The following is a 16,172-nucleotide window of genomic DNA, read 5'->3' on the forward strand; positions in this document are numbered from 1 at the left end:
GCTGCCGCTGCCACAAGTTCTCTGAATTACTGGCTGTCGCTGCTACTGATACACCCGAACCCGGCTGAACCAATAGCATTCCACCTCATTGGAGACCCTTGAAATGAAGAGAGCTTAAGAAAAGAAATAGAACTAATGTTTAGGGCTTGTTTCTTTTATTTCATAAAGGGAGTACCGTAATCCAAAATGTGGTGGTGGTGGTGGTGGTGGTGGTGGTGGTGGTGATGATGATGATGATGATGATGATGATGATATTAGTGATAATAATGATAATAATGATAATTTATTAGATGGAACCTGGAAGTTAAGTTGAAAGTTATTTAGACGTGATTTGGGAAATGTGAGTTTGTTTACAATGTAAAAGATTTGGAGTAAGGTGAATGATAATTATTTCAGGATAGGAGTCAGTTGAGCATTTGGCTGATTGCTTGTGTTCATAATCTGCAGTCATGGCAATGATTTTCTGGATTGTTCCCCACAAGTATGATGTACTATTTGGGTTACCAGTTGCAGTTTTGCCTGGTGCACCAGTTGCGGCCCTACTTGGACAGGGGGTCATTGTTCACAGTCGCTCATGCCCGTATCACCTCGAGGTTCGATTACTGCAACGCTCTCTACATGGGGCTACCTTTGAAAAGTGTTCGGAAACTTCAGATCGTGCAGAATGCGGCTGTGAGAGCTATCATGGGGCTTCCCAGATTTGCCCACATTTCTACAACACTCCCTGGCCTGCACTGGCTGCCGATCAGTTTCCGGTCACAATTCAAAGTGTTGGTAATGACCTTTAAAGCCCTACATGGCATTGGACCAGAATACCTCCGGAACCTCCTTCTACTGCACAAATCCCAGCGGCCGATAAGGTCCCACAGAGTTGGCCTTCTTTGGGTCCCGTCGACCAAACAATGTCGTTTGGCGGGCCCCAGGGGAAGAGCCTTCTCTGTGGCGGCCCTGGCCCTCTGGAATCAACTCCCCCTGGATATCAGAGTTGCCCCCACCCTCCTTGTCTTTCGCAAGTTACTTAAGACCCACCTACATCGCCAGGCATGGGGGAACTAAGACATCTCCCCCAGGCTTATTATATTTCATGTTTGGTGTGTATGTGCTGTATGGTTTTTAATTGTTGGGGGTTTTATATATTTTATTATTAGATTTGTTCCATTGTTATACTATTTTTTATTGCTGTTGTGAGCCGCCCTGAGTCTTCGGAGAGGGGCGGCATACAAATGAATAAATGAATAGATGAATAAATGAATAAATGGCAATATTGGTGTGTAATTATGTCAAAGATTTCAGAAACATTTACAATATAGCCTGAGTTTATGCCATGAATACCCCAGACGACTACAAACTGAAAATCACATTTGATATACATTACAGACACATTGTTTGTATATAGAAAGTGTACAGAAAGTATACAGAAAGTGTATACTGAATATTTAGCAAGCTGGTGGTTATGGTTGGAAATATATTTAGGCTGAAGCAGATTTAGTGATATTTGAAGCAACAGCTGTTTAAGCACAGCTTAAATTATTTCATTTTACTGTGATCATCTTGCATTTATACAAGACTTTTCTGAATTTTCAGACTTTGTACATATATTATTTCTATAAACTTACACACAATATAGACTTTTAATTGTTTTTCTCTAAATTAATTCATTTTTTGCCCTATTTTTCCAAGCATGCAGCCATTGTAATATGACTATGCATAGCATAATTGAGGCACCATTCATGACAGACATGCAATTTGTATTGGAGATCAAGTTTTATTTCAGGCTGTAACACTATAAACCAGTCACTTAATGAGGGATATATTAATTTCCAGTTCCATGAATTTTTCTCTACTTTGTTATTGCAATATTGAAAGAAAATATGATAAAGAAATGACAATAGATAACAACTCTTATGTGATGTATAAACAGTAGGTTATCAGCATTAGAATAAACAAAAGAGAGTTTGTTATAAACCTTACCCTATCCTTTTCATTATTTCTTTGGGCAAGAGTTAGTAATTTATAAAATCTTTCCTATTATATATTTTGTCTTCTCAAAAGTGGCATACTTATCTTTAAACTTTAAATGTGTTGCTTACTTCCAACACATTGTTTAAAAATGATAGACATTAACTCATGGATTATTGCATTTTTATGTAATAGGCTTATTCTTCAGTAAATCACCTTAAGTTAATTTTCTTGGAAATTGTTGTTTAGTACACAGCAATTTTATTTTGAACTGGTGAAAAACATAGTTGTGAGTTAAGAGAACAGAATCTGGAATAAGGAACTGACAAAATGGTCTCTTCAGCCTTGATCTCCTCAGCCTTGAAAGACGGCGTTTAAGGGGTGACTTGATCGAAGTGTATAAAATCATGCATGGGATAGAAAAGGTGGATAGGGAAAATTATTTTCTCTATCACACAATACTAGGACAAGGGTGTACTCCCTAAAGCTCATAGGTAAGAAAGTGAGGACAAATCAAGGGAAATATTTCTTCACTCAGAGGGTCGTTGGTTTATGGAATTCACTTCCAGAAGAGATCGTGACAGCTGTCAGCCTTGATAGCTTCAAGGCAGAATTAGACAGATTCATGGATGCCAAGTGTATTGGTGGTTATTGAAACGGATGTCCATGTCCCGCCTCTATGTTGGTAGAGGCAGGCAGGATTCCCTTGAGTACCATTTGTTGTGGGTCAAGGGAAAGGGAGGGTCTTGCCTTCTCTTTCTGCTCAAGATCCCCATGGACAATTGGTGGGCCACTGTGTGACACAGAATGCTGGACTCGATGGGCTTTGGCCTGATTCAGCATGGCTCTTCTTATGTTCTTATGTTCTTAAAATGTTTAGGCTTTGGGCATTCTCTACCAATTATTTAAAAGTGGCTTCAATTTCAAATAGTTTCCAAATATTGCACAAGTTTTATTGATCTCAGTGAGAGGCTATGTGGTTATATCTTGCAACATTTAGTTGAAAATTCTGAAATCACACAATTCTTTTGTTTTTAAAAAAATCATAATGGAAACAGAATTTATAAGTTGCAGTGCATGTCATTGATCCTTCTAATAGTTGGTTTCCCATTGCTTTTCTAATTGCAATTTACCTAGAGTAGAAATAAATGTTTACAAACACCGTGCAGACTGGCAATTTGTAAGGTTTTATATTGGTATTCTTGTTTATTGAAATATGTTTATAATTGCCATGGATTTGAGGGTAAGATTAAAGAGTATCAAGTTTTCAAATAATAGTAAATTATAAAGATTTATCAGATTTAAGAGTTTAAAAACTGAGTCACTGGATGATAATATACCAGGTATAATTAACACAAATAAATGTAAAGAGTTGGGCATTGGAACTTCTTCTTCTAATTTTACATAGAAGCTGAGCTATTGGTGACCAACTAAGAAAACATTTATTTTCTGGGTTTATGGGGCCAAAATGGAAAACTTCATTACAGATCCAAGGTATGGGGAAAGTTTCATGGGACTAAAAAATAAAATGGCCATTAACAAAGTTTGCTAAAGCTTCCCCATTGAAGTTGTGTGGACTTCAACTCCCAGAATTCCTCCACCAGGACGTCCATGGATCGTAAAGCTGCCAAGCTTAAGAAACGCTGAGCCGCAACATTAAATATTGTGACAAAGATTTGAATATTTCTGTTCCCCTTTCACTTGTTTTTTTTATTTTGCTGCTACTATCCTTTTTCTACAGAGAGATGAGCAGGGCATTTGTATTGCATTGAATCAAACTGGGCCAATCTACTAGAACAGAGGTCTTCAAACTTGGCAACTTTAAGATTTGTGGACTTCAACTCCCAGAATTCTCCAGCCAGCTGAAGAATTCTGGGAGTTGAAAGTTGCTAAGTTTGAAGACCTCTGTTCTAGAATATAACAAACTCAGCATGAGCTATCTTCATTTACATGAGTTATCAGTTTTATTATTCCTGTTATATTACACTGTAGTATCTTATTTTTTGTTCACATGCTTCATAATAAAAACCCTGTTTTATTATCCCTGTTATATTACACTCTACTTCACTTATTTTTTGTTCACATGCTTCATAATAAAATCCCTTTCAACCCAAATACAAGTATTAACCGATCAATAAACCAACATTAAACCTTTGTATAGAGTAGAAAATCAGCATATAGAAAAGGCTTAACCAAATAAATATATGTAGTGGTTTATAAAAGGGTAAAACATCATCAGCCATGCGGTCCTCTCCCTCCCCCTTTCTCACAGCTGCCTGTTATCTCCTGCTAATGGAAGTTGAAATATTCCAGCAAACTGATTGGTAAGACATTGAGTGCAGCCTTGAAAAGCATGTGTTTACACAGGCTGTAATTATCTTAAAGAGTTCACCCCCAAACACCTTCCTTGAATTTTTTTAAGAGATTTCAGTCACATTCATGGAAGAAGGCTAGCTATGCATCCATGATCAGAAACAGCAGAGCTTTGACTATTGAATATGGTAAGAGAGCAATAATTGTATTTGGGAGGAAGCAACACTGCCTTCCTTACTCGTTAATTGGGAAATTATAGATAGGACAGAGTGGATCTCTGAGCGGTTTGGATAGGGAAGATATCCCCTCTTTGCCTTTCCTTGCCCTAGTCAAAAGCAGGCATGATCTCAAAACGGTATTCTATCTTGTGAGAGTTTGTATGTGGATGGATGGCTCACATCTGTGGACTAGTCTTTGCCCAACAAAACTGCTATTAGCCCATAGAGTTTCTGTTGAGGTTCCCAGATTATCTGTAATAACTTTCAGACATGCTAGCTTGCCACTTGCAGTTCTTTTAATTCCCAGTGTTAGGAACTGGTATGGTATCTCCTCCACCCTTATTTTCTGTGAACTTTTTTCCCTAGTGCTCTGGACTTTAATTTTAAAATTTGTTTTTGTGTGTGTGTGTGTGTGTGTGTGTGTGTGTGTGTAAAAAAAAGTTTTATTTTTATTAGCATACAGACATTTTTACATATTTATCATCTCGGTCTCATTTCAGTTTTTTACAAGACCTTTGCAAATATATTCTGTATCTTATTGCTTTATTAGTTTTAATAAAGCTTTTTTTACCATCCTCCCTTTCTATCTCATACAGCCCTTCCTGCCTTCTTCCATTTCCCTTTCTCTTTCTAAACTTACTTCCCCTTCCCTCTCTCCTTCTCCTCTTCCCTACTTCCCCTCCTGCCTTCTCTACTTGCTCTCTTCTCCCCTCTTCTCTTCTTCTCGTCCTTTCTTTCTTCTAACTCCTCTCTTCCCTTCCTCTTTCCTTTGCTGTACTTTGTCCAAAACAAAAAAAAATTAAAATAATTACTGTATAGTTAGAAATTGTAGTTTAAATCTTAAGGAAAAACTCTCAATGTATACACATTGCTCAATGATCTACATTAAGAAATGTCATACAGTATATGTATATTACAAGAAATGAAATCATTATGATCCGAGTCCTCTGTATTTTCATAATCAGGAAATGGTTTTTCCCCTTTTTATGTACTCTTGTAATATTTAGCCTCAAGAAACTGATATTTAAAAAATATTGTTCAGAGCACAAAAAAACCATTAATTTGCTATTTTAAAAGGAAGGCAGAAGCAGGAAACACAATAAAAACGAAGCTGCACATTTATAGCTAAAGGATTATAATTTTTATTTCATTTTTTTGCTGTATGTTGAAACAATTTTTAGCTAGTTGACTGTGGCATTTTGAATGTCATTAAGCAAATGGCCTGGGCAGCAGCTGGTTTGTAGCATTTCAATAATTAATGCTTGTCAGTTTATTCTGTCTCCCCTCCACACAACCCAGTGGTCTCTGATATCTAATCACCATATTGAAATTAAACATGAGCATTCACTGGGACTGTTTCTGATTATCCCTCTTTGGTGGAGTGGGAAAGAAAGACTGACACTTTCGTTTCCTGCTTGGACCTCTCCAAGAGAAATTTGCTTGGCATCTCTTGGACTTGGAATGTATTTGATCTTGGTCTAAATGGTGAAAACATTGGCTTCATTGCCATGTATTTTGAGAGTCAGGAAAATCGATAAATTAGTATTTAGCATTTAGACATATATACCACTTCACAGTGCCTTACAGCCCTCTCTAAGCGGTTGACAGAGAGTAAGCATATTGCCCCCAACAATCTGGGTCCTCATTTTACCGACCTTGGAAGGATGGAAGGCTGAGTCAACCTTGAGCCTACTGAGATTCGATCTGCCAAACTGCTGGCAGCCAGTGATCGGCAGAAGTAGCCTGCAATACTGTACTCTAACCATTGTGCCACTGAGGCTCTATATAAAGTAGTCTGGCTATGAAGTCCAACATTAAACTGTAGATCATATAATGTAAATTTAGATCGTATTCTGGTCTTGTATCAGTTTTTAAAAATATATATAAATGATGCTACTCTTCAATGATAATAACAACAACAGCAACAACAACAGGGTTGGAAGGGACCTTGGAGGTTAAATGGCCTAGACACTGATATTTGAACATAGATCATTTTAGCATTTATATTTTATTGTGTTTTACTAATCTAGGTGAAATGTTAATGTAGATTGCTAGTCCATGTATGATATGCCATGTGCTAAATAAAGAACAGCTACTTCAACATTTTTAACTCACCTAATAGCTGTAGTCCCAAAGGTACTTTTTCTGCAGGCAAATGGACTTGCTTGTTTTTTCTTCTGAAGACACTTTGTTCTCATCCAAGAAGCATTTTTAGCTCTGACAGGATGGTGGGGATTTATATTCCTTGCGAAAATCCTCCCATTTCAGGAGTTGAAATGTCTTCCAAAGAAAAAACAAGAAAGTCCAGTTGCCTCCTGAAAAAACACCTTTGGGACAAGCATGACCTGAATGACTAAGACTTCTGATAGCCATAGATCCAATTAGGCTGGAAGAAAATTATCAGACATTTCATCTTCTTTCTGTTTGTTTAGCATTTGGTTATATTTGTGCAGTAACAGGAGAAGAGCAAGATGCTTATTTATGTGCATGTCAGAAAGTGTACTAAGTATCAAGATGATAGGAATGCAATAGGGGCCCAATGGATTTTGTATTAACTGCTGTTGCATCTATCTATGTTTGCTTGTCACTTGCAGGTTCTTCTTTCCATACTATATAAATTTTGGGAGCTAATGTCCAATTCCCATAGTTTGGGAATAGAGTAGGGAGGAAAAACCTGATCGCAAAATGATGCAGAAAATAGAAAGGTGGAAGTAGATAAAGGAAAATGACATCTAGATAAGCAATCTAGATGAAAGAAAAAGAAAATATAAGTGCATTTACTGGATTACTATTCAAAACTTACCTTTAGGTTTGAATCAAGTAGTTTCCCCCTCTGATGGTTCATTTCTCTCTCCTTATGAATTCCGAATTCAGATAAAATGTTCTGTTATGTTTCTAGAAAAGTTATTGGTTTCAAATTATCACACAGATGGATTCATTAAGGAGTGTCAAAGATTTCAAGCAGAAATGGGAAACAAAATAATTTGGTTAGAGTTATCTAGTTACTACCATCTCAGTCAATTTAGGAACTAAAATATACATAACTTGTATCCTGATATGTCTTAATTTTAAAATGATGTTTTTAGAACAAAGAACATGTCTATAAAGATATGTATTTCAGAAAAATGTATATTAAGGAAGTGTGTAGAAAAAGTACTATTGTGTAGTGGCTGCAATAGGCAAGAACAAACCAGCATAGCTACAACAGCATTTATTGACTCAAACTGAACTGAGGAACAACAGGCAAATCCCTGTAATTTATACTCTGGGTCCACGGGGCCTTAACCAATCATAATACCTAGATAGAGCCCACCTAAATGTGAATATTCTAGGTTTCCCTCCAAAATAGTTGAAGCTAACAGTTAGGGTCATCTAAAGTTAGTTTAACTTTAGCAGGATGAAGTTAACAGTTAGGATAATCTAAAGGTTAGCTTCACTTTAGCTGGGTTTAACACAACTATACTGTATATAATCAATATGTAAGTGTATTAAAAGAAAGCTTGAATCAAAACGTGATATAAATGTGATTAAGAGGAGAAATGTTTGAGTTTTTGCCATTTAGAAAAAAAAATTCAGAAATACAATGACATTTATCAAAATAGGTAAACAAAATTAATTTTAAATTAGTAATTTTAGATACATATACAATACATTCTTTTATATACATATAGAAGAAACTCTGGTGTTTAACTTTAAATAAAAAATTTTTTACTTGTCTTTGAAATAGTAATACAGTAATAATTTCTGTATTAAAATCATATTTTAATTTTCAGGGCTGAATTTGGAATGCAGTTGACAAAACACAAAAGATCTTATGATGCCTAAAAGGAAAAAAAGAATTTGAAAAGCATTAAACTGAGAAATCGTTTATTTTTCAGGTATCACATTTTACTTTTTACTGTTTTTTAAAAAAAAATTGATACTTTGTTCTCTCCTTCAAATGATCATCATAATTTTGTGATATATATATATATCAATAGCAATAGCACTTAGACTTATATACCACTTCACAGTGCTTTACAGCTCTCTAAGCAGTTTACAGTCAGTATATCGACCCCAACAATCTTCCTTTTCACTTATCAGGAAAAATATGTGTTTGTTTGTGTATGTGTGTGTGCTTCTATCGAATCACCCTGGTATCCCAAATAATGGGGGGGAACATACCCAATAAGGGTATGGCTAGCTGACGAGAGCTAAAAAGCTTGTAATAGATCTATACTATTCTCCCTTCATTTTCATTATCAGCAAAAATATGTTATACATACATATACATATACGCACATACACACAGAGATTATATAATGCATTTCAACTTTTATTTGTGGAATTTTTAAAAATGAAGTTATATTTGATGGAGACTCCACTCAAAAAGAGGATAAATTAGCACCTAAAAAACAATAACTTATTGGACCCAAATCAGCATGGCTTTACTGAAGGCAAATCATGTCAGACTAATCTCATTGATTTCTTTGACTATGTCACAAAGGTGTTGGATCAAGGGGGTGCTGTGGATATTGCCTATTTGGACTTCAGCAAAGCCTTTGATACGGTTCCACATAAAGAGCTGATAGATAAATTAGTGAAGATTGGACTTAATCCCTGGATAGTTCAGTGGATTTCAAGCTGGCTGAAGCATAGACATCAGAGAGTTATTGTTAATGGCGAGTATTCTGAGCAGAGACAGGTTACAAGCGGTGTGCCACAAGGGTCTGTTCTGGGACCCATTTTTAATATGTTTGTGAGTGACATAGGGGAAGGTTTGGTAGGAAAGCTTTGCCTATTTGCCGATGACTCTAAAGTGTGCAATAGGGTTGATATTCCTGGAGGGGTCTGTAATATGGTAAATGATTTAGCTTTACTAGATAAATGGTCAAAGCAGTGGAAACTGCATTTAATGTTTACAAATGTAAAATAATGCACTTGGGGGAAAGTAATCCTCAATCTGAGTATTGCATTGGCAGTTCTGTGTTAGCAAAACTTCAGAAGAGAAGGATTTAGGGGTAGTGATTTCTGACAGTCTCAAAATGGGTGAGCAGTGTGGTCGGGCAGTAGGAAAAGCAAGTAGATGCTTGGCTGCATAGCTAGAGATATAACAAGCAGGAAGAGGGAGATTGTGATCCCCTTATATAGAGCGCTGGTGAGACCACATTTGGAATACTGTATTCAGTTCTGGAGACCTCACCTACAAAAAGATATTGACAAAATTGAATGGGTCCAAAGACGGGCTACAAGAATGGTGGAAGGTCTTAAGCATAAAACTATCAGGAAAGACTTAATGAACTCAATCTGTATAGTCTGGAGGACAGAAGGAAAAGGGGGGACATGATCGAAACATTTAAATATGTTAAAGGGTTAAATAAGGTTCAGGAGGGAAGTGTTTTTAATAGGAAAGTGAACACAAGAACAAGGGGACACAATCTGAAGTTAGTTGGGGGAAAGATCAATGGCAACGTGAGAAAATATTATTTCACTGAAAGAGTAGTAGATCCTTGGAACAAACTTCCAGCAGACGTGGTTGGTAAATCCACAGTAACTGAATTTAAACATGCCTGGGATAAACATATATCCATTGTAAGATACAATACAGGAAATAGTATAAGGGCAGACTAGATGGACCATGAGGTCTTTTTCTGCCATCAGGCTTCTATGTTTCTATATTTCATTATACCTAAATATTTAGAAAACTGGTAAGTGAAGAAACACTCCTATTTCTCCCTTTTCATCTATTTAGAGCTAGCTGGTTAAAACATTATTATACTGATGTTCTTAATGTCAATTTAATTATTTTAAGACTATGGGGGGAAATACATTTAAGTAGGTGACACCTGTTAGCTCTTTCTCTCCTTTTAAAGCCAAACTGGTATCTTCAAAGGGTTTTTGCAAATAGTTCAAACACAGTTTTAGACCTACCTTCCTGATAAAGTCTAACATTATTCTTAAGTTGGCAACTATGAACATTTTTCTTTCAGCATCAGTAGGAGTTTTAGCAATGAAGCTATGTCTCTGCACATATTGATCGAAGAGAAAATTGCATTGAACTCAAAAAATATTTCTGGATCATAAGATGCTGCATCCTTGCTGCTCTCTGTTTTGGAAAGGGCAATCATTTCTTCTTAGCCTATAAACTGTTCACTGGTTGTACACTTTATTTAAGTTATCCAAAGCATATGAGAAAATATTATTTTACTGAAAGAGTAGTAGATCCTTGGAACAAACTTCCAGCAGACGTGGTTGGTAAATCCACAGTAACTGAATTTAAACATGCCTGGGATAAACATATATCCATTGCAAGATAAAGTACAGGAAATAGGATAAGGGCAGACTAGATGGACCATGAGGTCTTTTTCTGCTGTCAGTCTTCTATGTTTCTATATATTTTAAGAGTAAAACCAAGGTGGTAGCACAAAAATCACAAAAATTAATAAAGATAATGGCAAGAACAAAAGCAGTGTTTAAACCCAGCAAGCAGCAGATACTGAGCAGAGCCATGGTAACTTAATTTTATTTATTTATTTTATTTATTTTTTCAATATTTACATCCATATATTTACATTCACATTGATATACGGTATTATATATTTACACATTTGTACACATTTTTTTTATAATGTTCCATCTCTTATTGTTGATTTGCATTTCTTTTTTTGTGTCTAATTATACCACTTTGTCCAGGTAGAATAGTAATTGGAGTCCTTTTGATCATTCCATTCCCTAGTTAATCAAACCATTTCTGCGCATTTGTATATTATCTCATTGCTGCTGGGTATCTGTTGGTCTCTCCATTTTTTCCGTAAGCAATTCTTGCGGCCGTTACAATGTGCAATATTAAATATTTAATATTTTTAACATACAAATTTCTAATGATGGCTAACAGAAAGAATTCTGGCGTAAATTCGATTGCTGTATTTGTTATTTCTTATAGCCACTTTCTTACTTTCCTCCAATATTTTTTTGCTTTGGGACATAACCACCATAGATGGAAGAAGATGCCCTGCTCTTTTTTACACTCCCAGCATGTCTGATTATAATCTGGATATATCTGGGCCAATCTTTTTGGCGCTAAATGCCACCTACTTGAATTCCATTGTAGGCTAAGGGTAAATAGGAGTGAACTAATAGGGCACATGACCCTCTCCCCGGGGTAGGCACTTGAGTAGCCTGATTTTTAGGTAAATCCCTATTGTTGAACAAAAATGATGCCTCTGTCTTCTTGCCAATTTATTCTTAGTGTTCCATAAAAATCCAAGTGTTGGCATTGTTCAGTGCTTTGCCAACAAGCTGACAAAACTCTGAAATCATTCACTATCGTTTTCTTGCTACTTTGCTCTAAACTCAGATTTTTCAGGCTGAGTAAGCACAGTATCTTTTTTTAGAGAAGAAAAGTCCACTAAGTCACAATGGAATGTTTGCACACAAACATTCATAGGTTCCGTGACTAGCAGGCCTTCTTAAATCTGTGCCCTGAATCTCTGGAAAGTCATTATAAATGTGTACCGTGCAGAGCAATATGTTGATATAATGGTCTGAGTTAGTGAAACAGTTTCTTATTTAGAGAAAGTGATATTTAAGGAATAGCAATAGTTCCTGTTTCAAAATTTTGTGAATTGAACAATTGATCTCAAACATCCTTATTTAAGCATTGGATGAGAGAGGGAACAGTATTTCTCAACCATGACAACTTTAAGCAGAGTTGAAGTTCAACACCTTAAAGTTGTGAAGATTGAGCAACACAGTTCTAGAAAAATATATGCTCCATTTGTTCATTAGCTTGTAATGCTAATTACAAGTACAGTACTTCATGTGCATTATTCTGAACTCATGATTCTGGGAGATGTTGTCATTGTTCTTGTTACAATTTGAGAAAAGGGTGGGTAACTTAAGCTGCAGTAAGATGGAAGTAAGTTTTAGCCCTTTTTTCTCTTTTGAAGGGATTAAAAAAAGATTTATAGATGCAGTAAACCTTTGTGAAAAGAGGTTAGTGCCCCTTAATTCTCCGTACTGAAGGAGCGGGTCCAGCAGTCACATGGGTTGCTCATGTCCAATCCGGTGGAACTGAGCCTAGTATTAAAAAAGCTTGCCGGATCCGCCCCTTCCCCAGAATTCGCTCAGTTCGCATATCCTGCGGTTGTATTGTGATAGCTCGTTCAACATTCTAACACCTTCCCTTCGATCTTTCCTTCAAAAAGTAGTAAGATTTTTTGTCTTTATTCATTTACTTGCACTAATTGCGCCAGCCGTTTAAAAGAAAAAAAGAAAAAAAAAAAGCGGCTCGGTTTTTTTCCTTGGGAGAAGTTGCGGTTTCGTTTTCCCCCGGCGGTTTTTGCCGGTTACGATTCCTGCGGCCGCTTGTGGATTCTTCTAATCCTTTGGCCTGGAGGTCCTGGTGCAAGTATTTATATATTGAATTATTGATTATTTATTGTATACAAAAATATTTAAGGGCTTAAGAAATACCTCCTGCGGAGTGAGACGCCTTCTAGTCTCCTGGACTTAGTCGATCGCTTCCCCTTTAAGTATTTACGGGGCGATTTTTTCGGCGCGAAGGCCTTCGCGCCCTTTTTAAATCTAGGCCTCTCGTGTTGGCCTCCTGCCAGCCCCGTAGGCCTCAGTCCACCGCGTGGATCCCGGAGCGGGCCTTGGGGGTCCCAGGCTAAATTCTCCACCGGCTAAGCCTCCAACCAGAGTGCCTTGGTTTACTTAATTACAAAGTTTAGGGAGGCTGGCCCCGCTGGATTTGGGGGCACGAACTCTGGGTTTGCCCAGATTGTCCTCAAGTTTCAGCAGCTTCGAGGCCTCGAAGCAGGATCCATTCCTCTTGGGAAGTCCTTGAAATTCTTCTCCTTATTATTCAGTTATTGGCTCAGCCTTGTCTTCTGTTAATTGTCAGACTATGGCTACTTTTCCCAAGAGAGGCACAACTAAAGGTCCCAGAGAGGCCAGGCCTACAGGCGATGAAATTACTAGTATCCCCCAGGCCTCTTCCTCCTCTTCTCCAGGGGCCCGCCCCTCGACCAAGGTCACCAGGGCCGAGAAGAGAAGGGACCTAGCCCTACAAAAAATCCATGACAAATCAGCAAAACGTTTGAAAGTGCAGGCCCAAGTAATCAGTAGTCAAGACCCCCCAGAGGCTTCTAGTCTACCTCCTTCTGGGGTCCCTGTGTTATCTCTGGATGAGCCAAACCTAGACAGACCCCAACCTAACCTATGGGGCATAGGTCCAGAGGAACCAGATATTATTGAAGATTCCCCCCAGCCAGGATCTTCCCAGGCCTTTAGGGATTCTTCTGCCATTTCTGCTGATATTTCCAGTTTACCTCCTGAGTTCCAGTCTATATTTGCTGTGCTGTCCAAAGCCATTGATGCCAAACTCTCCACCATCAATGAGCCTCCCTTACCTCTTCCTCCTTCTCGCTCCTCCCGCCCCTTGGGTTCTTCCCCAGCGGTCAGAGCTCCTATTCAGGATGATTCAGATTCCTCCCAGGATGAATATGAGGATATAGAGGATGATGAGGATGCTTTTCAAGGCTTATCAGATGATGAGGAATCCCAAATAAAGGTTCCTCCTCCAATTACTATTTTTCCCTCTCAATTATTCAAATCTCTCCTCCTCAAAGCTAGAATTTCTACGGGATTAGCGGCCCAGGAGAAACAAACCTCCACTTCCACTGATCCCCCAGAGGAGAATTTACCTTACTTCACAGAGGAACAGGAGGATAACGAGGTAATTCCTATGCCTAAATTGTTTAAAGATGCCTTACTCAAACAGTGGGAATTTCCAGCATCTGGCCTTAATCCCTCCACCAAGGATAGAAAGTTGTACAAACTTTCCTCTTCCTATGAAGAGCTTCTATCCTTTCCCAAACCAGATGAACCTGTCAAGATTCTTCACTCGGCAGCGGCTGTGCCAGGCGAGGCGGAGGAAGTCCTCCGCCCAGAGGACAAGCGCATTGAGCAAATGCTCAAAAGAGGATTCACCGCTGATTCCTGGGCCATTAAAAGTTCTGCAGCGGCTTCCTTTTTCTCCAGAGCCACGCTGCTGTGGCTTCGCCAACTTCAACAGCATATTCCTCCCGATGACTTGAGAGGTCAACAAGACTTCAACAAGGTCTTTGCAGCTGCCCAGTACGTGGCTGATGCCACCTTGCAATCTACTAGATTTTCTGCTAAGTCTATTGCAGCTTCTACAACGGCAAGAAGACTCCTATGGATTCGCCCTTGGCAAGCGGGAGTTCGCCAAAAGTGGCAGTTATCCCAGGGCCCCTTAAAGCGCGACCTTCTCTTCGGTGATCTTCTGGATCCACTCCTCACGGAGACCACGGACAAGAAGAAAGTTTTGGGTCCAACCACAAAAAAGGCTACCAAAACGCAGTCCTTTCGTCGCCCAGGGCGCCAGCAAGATCAAGCGGCTTCCTATCAGAGATCTCCAGGTCAGTATTCCCCCCGCTTTCGTTCCCAAGGTAGGAACTCCAGGGGTAGAGGGTTTCGCTTCCAAAGGGGAGCTTCCTCTAACAGGGCTTCAAAAAAACCTAGATGGTAATCTTACCTCCATTCCCATAGGGGGTCGCCTAGCTCATTTCGCCTCTAATTGGCGTCTCACCTCCAAGGACCCTTGGGTCATTGACACTGTTCAATCAGGCCTTCTTTTAGAATTTATTTCTCCTCCCCCTAAACGTTTTATTTCCTGCCCTTCTCCCAGGTCATCCTCAGATTGTAACCGTATGGAGGAGGCCATTTCTCATCTATTGTCCATCAGAGCCATTCAACCGGTCCCTTCCGGTCAGAAGGGCCTAGGTTTTTACTCCATCCTATTTATGGTTCCAAAGTCCTCCGGAGGTTGGAGAGCTATTTTGGATTTAAAGAAACTAAACCTATTCATCAAATATAGGAAGTTTAAGATGCACTCCTTGTCTTCTATTTTGGCCGCCATTCATTCGGGAGATTTCATGGTCTCCTTAGACCTCACTGAGGCCTACCTTCACATTCCTATAGCCAAATGCCACAGAAAATTTTTACGTTTTTCCTTTCAAGGCAGGCATTTCCAGTATAGGGCGATGCCATTTGGCCTTTCCTCGGCCCCTCGAGTCTTTACAAAGCTCTTGGGGTCCCTGGCGGCCTATATCCGGGCGTCTCCCATCCACATTTTATGTTATCTTGATGATATTTTGATTCATGGGAACTCCCTAGAGAGAGTGAAAACAGACCTTTCGGTCACCATGTCAGTCCTTCAGGACCATGGTTTTTCCATCAACTTTGATAAAAGTCACCTCCAACCTTCCACATCCATTTCTCACCTGGGATCCATTATTGATTCAGAATCCTCCCAGGTTTTTCTCTCTCCCGAGAGAAAACTCAGTATAGTGGAGTTAATTTCTAACATTTTATCTAATGCTTCAGTATCCATAGTTACTCTATCTTCCCTTTTGGGGAAGATGGTGTCATGCATAGGCATCATTCCCTGGGCTCGCCTTCATGCTAGGGAACTCCAGTGGCTCCTGTTGCCTTTTCAGAGATCGGGGCACAGCAACTCAAATCGACGCATTGTCATCCCACTGAGTGTTCGCAGATCCTTCAAGTGGTGGAAGTCTCCGGCCATGGACAAAGGATCCCCGTTCAGGTGCCCGGATCAATTTGTCATCACCACAGATGCCAGTCTATCGGGATGGGGCGCCCACGCCCAGGGGA

General features: G+C 38.9%; 1 protein-coding gene across 3 annotated transcripts in view; it reads left to right on the forward strand.

Annotated features, from left to right (window-relative positions):
* ZHX3 (zinc fingers and homeoboxes 3) overlaps positions 1-16,172 on the forward strand; it is a 71,920-nt gene that overhangs the window by 34,091 nt on the left and 21,657 nt on the right. For 2 of the 3 annotated variants that reach the window (XM_070744738.1, XM_070744739.1), the window contains exon 2: positions 8,264-8,368. The gene's annotated coding sequence lies outside the window, so the exon portion shown is untranslated. Of the gene's footprint in view, positions 1-4,270; positions 4,461-8,263; positions 8,369-16,172 lie in introns of those variants that run through there. The other variant, XM_070744740.1, reaches the window with a different exon arrangement.

Source organism: Erythrolamprus reginae, chromosome 3 (genome assembly GCF_031021105.1).
Source record: "Erythrolamprus reginae isolate rEryReg1 chromosome 3, rEryReg1.hap1, whole genome shotgun sequence".
In the NCBI taxonomy this organism is placed as follows: domain Eukaryota; kingdom Metazoa; phylum Chordata; class Lepidosauria; order Squamata; family Dipsadidae; genus Erythrolamprus; species Erythrolamprus reginae.